At 45.7% G+C, this 6,818-nt stretch overlaps 1 long non-coding RNA gene across 1 annotated transcript; it reads left to right on the top strand.

Moving 5' to 3' along the window:
• The first annotated feature begins 985 nt into the window (after window positions 1–985).
• Window positions 986–2,423, top strand: LOC140686284 (uncharacterized). The gene is made up of 2 exons (XR_012059994.1): window positions 986–1,221; window positions 2,134–2,423. It is a non-coding gene; the product is annotated as an uncharacterized lncRNA (long non-coding RNA).
• The last annotated feature ends 4,395 nt before the right edge of the window (window positions 2,424–6,818 follow it).

The following is a 6,818-nucleotide window of genomic DNA, read 5'->3' as shown; positions in this document are numbered from 1 at the left end:
AGGTTGGCATCTGGGCCACGCAGCAGGGAGGACCGCGGATGCAGGACTTGTGTGTTCCTGATTCTGAGGGAGAGGGGCGGGGTCTTCTCAGGCCTCGCTGTTGTGAAGAGTAGCGTGGAATCCGAGGCACTGATACTGGTCCCTCTGCCGAGTCTCTTCCCATCACCTCTTCCTCAGGACCATTCTCACTCAGGGACCCCCTGCTCCTCTTCTCAGCCCTCTGGCCCGAGTCTGCCTGCCAGCTGTTCTCCTGGTGGATGCTTTCCGGTCCATGCACTGTGGCCATGAGCATCACTCACCCCATCCTTCTGGCCCACTGGAAGGGGATTGGCTCCCATCTTACCAATGGGGATATTGGCTCCAGAGGACTGAACACCTGGGTCTTTGGAAATACTCAAGGGAGGTTTACTTTTGCTTTTCTTCTGCCTGTTTGGTGTCATGAGGGCCAGGGGTATGCCTGTGGAGGGTCCTTTTTGGTATCAAGTGGCAGAAAGGTTATGGCAAGTGCTCTGGCTGCACAGGATAAATCACTAATGTTGGTATTCTTGTTCCAACAACGTCTGCATTAATGCTGCACGTAGGCTGGAAGATGCACTAAAGCCACTGAGGGAAATGATGCATTTCAGCCCCTGGGGCGTCAGTGACACAGTTGGTGCCTGATGCCCACAAAGCTTCGGCCGGGGTTAATGTTCACAGGAATCTTCACATCCAGAAATTCTGTTCCTTGACCTCAGGCTGAGTCTCAGCTCTATCTTAGTGTAAGCCCTGATTCTGGTAATGGGCTGAGGACTGATCCCAGCCATGGGCTGAGTTCTGATCTCAATTCCAGACTGAGCTCTGTCCCTGGCCCAAGACTGAGGTCTGGAAACCAGAGTAAACCAGCCTGATCTCTGCAAGCCACGCCCGGCCCCTCCATTGTCACAGGCACATGCTGTCATCACAGGAGAGCCCCCTGAAGAGCACAGCCTTTCTCCTGCTGGGACATGACTTGCATCCAGGTCCTGCACCCACAAAGCTTGGAGCCTCCCACTGGTGGAGGAAAGCTGGTGAAGGCTGCCTCAAACCTTAAGTGCTGCTGCTGAACCGTGTGGAAGGAGGCCTGAAGAGGATGAAAAAAGTGAGCATGTTACCCAAACAGCAGCTGGGCCCAGCACCTGCTCAGGAACATCCCTTTGAAGATGCTACCACCTCCTCTAATGTCCCCCATGCTGTGGACCTCAGGTTAGTGTTCCCCCAAAATTCACATGTTGAAATTCTCATCCCCAATGTGATGATGTTTAGAGGTGGGACCTTTGGGAGGTGATCTGAGTTAGATGAGGTCATGAAAGTGAGGCCCTCATGATAGGATTAATGCTCTTCTGAGGGAAAAAAAAAAAAAAGAGAGACACCAGAGCTCTCTCTTTCAACCACATTGAGGACACAGCAAGCAGGCAGCCATCTGCAAACCAGGAAGAGGGTCCTCACCAGATGCCTAATCCACAGGGACCTGGATCTGGACTTCTCAGCATCCAGAACTGGGGGAAATAATATTTGTTGTTTCAGTCACCGGTCTCTACGGCATTTTGTTACAGCCTTCAGAATGGACTAAGACCCTTCCCTGCCTTCTTGGCTGCAGGCTGTTCATTTGGCTTGGCTCATCAGGCACTGCCTCTGGGAGGTCCTGAAAAAATAATGATGGTGATGATGACGGTGGTGATGATGGTGGTGGTTGTGATGGTGTTGATGACGGTGGTGATCATGATGGTGGTGATGGTGGTGATGATGGTGATGATGACAGCAGTGATGCTGGTGATGATGATGGTGATGGTGGTGGTTGTGATGGTGATGATGATGATGATGGTGATGATAATGGTGATGATGATGGCTAGTACTTATATGGTACTTACTATGTGTTGGGCACTCACTGGGTTACCTATTTTCCCCATGTGATTTTATAGATGCCTCACAAATAGCTCTGTACGATCCATATTCTTATTAGTCTATTTGACAGAGGGATCCAGTGACTTCTAGTGGTCCAGGAAAGATGCAAACTTAGGCTTTTTTGACTTCATGGAGGGTGATATCACCCCCCCCAAGCTGCTTCCCAAGAACAGCTTTATGCAGAGAAGTGACATGGTCCTATCTGCACTTCAGGAAGATCGTCTGGGTTGTGGGTGCCCAGCAGTGAATCCTCCACAAGAAGAAGCCAAGGAGCTAGCTGCCCCCCCACCTGCCTGTTTGAACTCATCCCAGGACATGACAGCTTCAAGAGGAAAAGCTGTGAGACCCAAGAGGTGGCTACAGCCTTAAGGCCCAGCTCCTTCCCAGCATGTGTCTCCAGTCTGCCTGGCCAGCCTTGACCACTCCGTTTCTACTTTATCTAATTTTCAATCAGCCTGGCTCTGGGCCATGCTGCCCAGACAAAACACACAATTTTGTATTAATTTCCAGCTTTGTGTTAACACAGCACTTTTGGGGCCCTACATTAATACAATCTGAAGAACAAGAGGGTTCAACTTCGGGGGGACGTTAGACGAGCCTGACTCCTGGGTGGGGAGGGGAGGCCCTGTCAGGACGTAGGAATGTGAGCTGCCATCACTGGGCTTTGGGGCTGGAGAAGGGAGCGAGCTGTGGCCTCTTGGGGATTCAAATGCTATTGGAGGCTGGATGAGTGGGTGGGTTGGCCATTGTGGGGGAGACAACGCTGCTCTCAGCCTTGATCGTTGGTAAAGTGAGTGCAGACTTTGTGTGTCGATTTGTCCTCGTGTCCCTCCTCCGTCAGGATGGCTTCCACAAGTTCCCCCTGGTGATAAGGTTCACGGTGCTCTGCCAGATGGCATAGTCTCCCGCTTTCCCAATCCTCCAGGGGCTGTCAGAAACACAGCCAAGCACTCTTACCTCAAAATTACATTTAGGTGTTTAATTAACAGAAATGACTCCGTAACCCATAAATCACTCTAAATGCGCATACCACATGCAGACACACGAAAGCTGGCTCCCTTTGTCCCTGGGGACTCAGCCACGTCACCCGCTGCTACCACATCAAGCTGTGATCTTCACTTGGTCCCCAAGAAAAACTTTGGCAGGGTTGGGGTGCAGGCTGAAGAAGGAAGTCGTGAGGTGTCCCCCTGCCCCAGAATTGTTCCCCAAAGGCACTGAATTCGTTCCTCTTTAAAGTCCAACAGAAGTGAGTTCCTCAGGGTCTGCTCCAGATGTTGGAGCTGGTCTGCCACCTTCCTGCCCTTAGGATGGAGGCTGCGAGCCATGGAGTTCTAGTGAGCTGCTTGGCCTGCCCTCCCCCAAAAGGGGAGGCATCGCAGGGTCTCTCACGATTCTGCTGTGGGTGGGAAACCCAGAGCCACTTACTATATGATCTGCTGCGTGCCACACCGGCTTTTATCCCCGCCCTCCTGGGCACTTCTGTTTTCTTCCTTTTGTCTCTAGAATCTCACTGGCGGTTCTCTCAGGCGTTGCTTTGCCTCTGATGATGTACCAGGGGCCTTTCCATAGCATGCATTTCTGGTCCAGAGCCTTGTTGTAATAGCCCCCAGTCTGATGGTTCTCAACCTACAGTACCACTCCCCAGGGGACCCGTCCAATTCCAGAGTGTGGTTTTGGTTGGACCAAAGATGGAGGAGATGCCTAGTGGTCCTGCAGTGTTCTCAACAAATTATCTCTTGTCCTACTGGACCTTGAATGTCCAGACAGACGTTCTTATAGGTGCCAAACACATGTATCTGAACCTAGAACATAAGTACTATGTTTCTTCTCTTTTGGGGGGGGTGGGGGAGGAAGGTTTTATATATATATATATATATATATATATTTATATATATATTTATATATGTATAAATTTGTTTTTGGAGATACTGGGGATTAAACGTAGGACTTTGTGCATGCTAAGCGTGTACTCTGCCACTGAGCTATCCCCCTCACCCACTTAAGTACTTTTTCCACTTGGTTTTTAATCTATACCTAATAGTCCAGGAATGCAACTGTGGTGTAAGTCAAGGGGATTTTGTATTTTGTTTTGTTCTGAGCATTACCAACAGTTGTTCACCATTTTGGAAATCATTACTGATGGTAATGATGTTCTCAGTATCTGAGTCACCAGTATAACACTCCTGTGCGACTCTGCCTGTGTATATCTGCCTGTAAATATAAGAGCCTGATTACTTCATTATGTCTTCTAGGGCAATTATGCCTAACATTTACATATTGAAATAGATGTTGTTTGATTATAATTTATTTTCCTCTCATTGTCCCCTATACTATGGTTAATGAATTATTTTGAGTTTTTAAAAAATTGAGTTTAGCTCGGTTCTGTTTTCCATGTTTTCATTTTAAGGATAGTAGATGGTGCTATGGTAGACTGTTTATGGCCACAAAACTCCCACACCCAAGTATGCCTGTCCCTTTGCAAAGTGACTCTGCCACTCCTCCTGTTCACAGGGGATCTGTTTCTTTACCTCCTGGAATCTGGGCTGGCTTTGAGACTTGCTTTGATCCACAGATTATGGTAGAGTGATTTTATGTGACTTTCAAGTCTAGCTCTTAAGATGCTTTGCAATTTCTGGTGTCAGCCTCTTGGGATACTATCCCGAGACCACTAGGCTAAGAAGCTGCTCTGGCCTACAGGAGGATGGAGGTGAACGGAGGTGCCCTAGCAGACAGCCAGACCGACTGCCAGGCATGTGAGCAAAGCCATCTTAGATCTTCCAGCCCAGTTCAAACTTTCAGCAAATGCAGGCTCACAAACAAGCCCAGTAGAGGAACATTTCAGCCAACCCATAGAAACATGAGAAATGATAAATTGTGCATTCAGCCACTAAGTTTTGAAACAGTTTGTGATATACCAATAATTAACTGATACAGGGAACTTACAAAATATTTTTTTTTCAAAAAAAGGCTTGAGAATCAAACATCAGGTATTGAGCACCTGCTGTATGCTGGACAGAGCATATCCTGATTCATATTTCTGAGGCAGAGACTGGCAGGCATGGTTTATAAAGTTTGGGCCCAGGGGAAGGAGATGGGGACCCTGTTGCCAGAACAGACACTCATGGTGAGGGCTGGGTTTGGGGATAAGGCAGAGGCTGTTAACTGAGACCCTAGACCAAGGCTTTACCAGCAGCAGGAGGACTCAGGCTGAGTAACAAGGTGGGACTGGGCCACCCTTAGTCTCACCCTTAGTCTGACTCAAGTCAAAATGAGCATCAGAATCCAGCAGCCTTGAGTTGAGGAAGGTGAGAGGCAGAAGCAGATTTTACCCTTTAGAGGACAAAAACTCTGACAAATTTACAACTTCCCTTACAAAATGTATAGCAAAGCAACGCTGAGTGTAAACAAGTTCAATAAAATTTTGATTCATTCCCACACCTACCTTTATTCTCTTTTAAAAGAAATATAAGAAATATCAGTTATAAAATATAAAAAATACTTTGGAATTATTTCTAGTTCTGATCATTCTGGAATGGTTTCTATCAGAATAGATTTCCTACAGAGAAGAATTGTGAACTCTGGACAACTGTGAAGGTAACAATTTGAAGACACTGTAGAGTGAGTACCTCCAAATGGACAGATAATGGAGGATATGCTACCTTTAAGAGAAAGGAGGTTCACTGGATGAGATGCTCATTTCTCTGGCTTTTTCCAATGTCGCTCCCCAGTATAGGCTGGCTGGGACTTAGGCAGAGGGATTCAGTCTCATTGGATGAGAGTTCAGCACTTCCAGAGTAGAAAGAGGTTGAAAGTATGAAGATGCCAGAGAGGGGCCCCTGAATCTGCATATACTCATCTCAAATCCTTGGATGATCTTCGAAATGCACATGTGGACAGCAAATACCAGGGAGCCCCTCAAAAAACAATAGCTACAAGGCTAAAGGAACCGAACACAGATTATAGGGGAGACAGAGTCTGCAGCTGAATATAATCGGATTAGAAATGCTTGGTGGATCCTTGAGCTTTCACTGGAATCCAAGAAGGGCCAAGCCATGGGAGTGGGGACTGTATCACAGGGCCAGGGATTTACTCTAGGACTAAGAGCATAACTGAAACAAATTTGCTTTAATAATGTGTAAAACTAAGTTGCTAAAAATGAAATGTGATTAATTAGTAAATTAACTATTTAATAGAATAAAAATCAACTCTCATCATGGAAAAAAACGCAGAATCCAGAGTCTACAACACATTCTATCAATGACCAGTAGACAATTAAAATCGCTAGACACAAAGAAACAGAAAACATGGTCATTATTCAAAAGAAAAAATAGTCAGTAGAAACTGACTTCAAAATGACCTGGAGGTTGGAAGTAGCTGACAGGTCTTTAAAAAGAAGCCATTAAAATATATACTAGGACTAGATCATAATGATGAGCAGATGGGAGAAAAAAGATAAAAATAAGAACCAAATGGAAATTCCAGAATTGAAAACTAAAATATCTGAAGCAAAAAAATTTATTAATGGGCTTAATAGCAAATTGGAGATGCCAGAAGAAAGGGTGAGTGAAACTGAAGAAATTACCCAGTCTGAAGAATAGAAAAAAAAAAAAGAATAATTGAAATAAAATGAAACTTGAAAAAAAAAGAATAATTGAAATAAAATTAAACTTGCTTTCTGTGGCCTATGAGACAATATCAAGTGGCCTGTTGGATGTGTAATTGAAGTTCTAGAAGGAAGAGAGAGAGAAAATTGGGCAGAAAAAAATATATGGAAAAAATGATGTCCTAGATGTCCACAGATTTTATGAAAACATAAACTTACAGATCTGGGAAACTCAGCGAACGCTGCAGCTGGGTAACTACAAAGAAAACTGCTATCTAGGCACATTATCATCAGA

This window comes from Vicugna pacos, chromosome 16 (assembly GCF_048564905.1).
Source record: "Vicugna pacos chromosome 16, VicPac4, whole genome shotgun sequence".
NCBI lineage: Eukaryota > Metazoa > Chordata > Mammalia > Artiodactyla > Camelidae > Vicugna > Vicugna pacos.
This window is presented reverse-complemented; position numbering and strand designations above follow the sequence as displayed.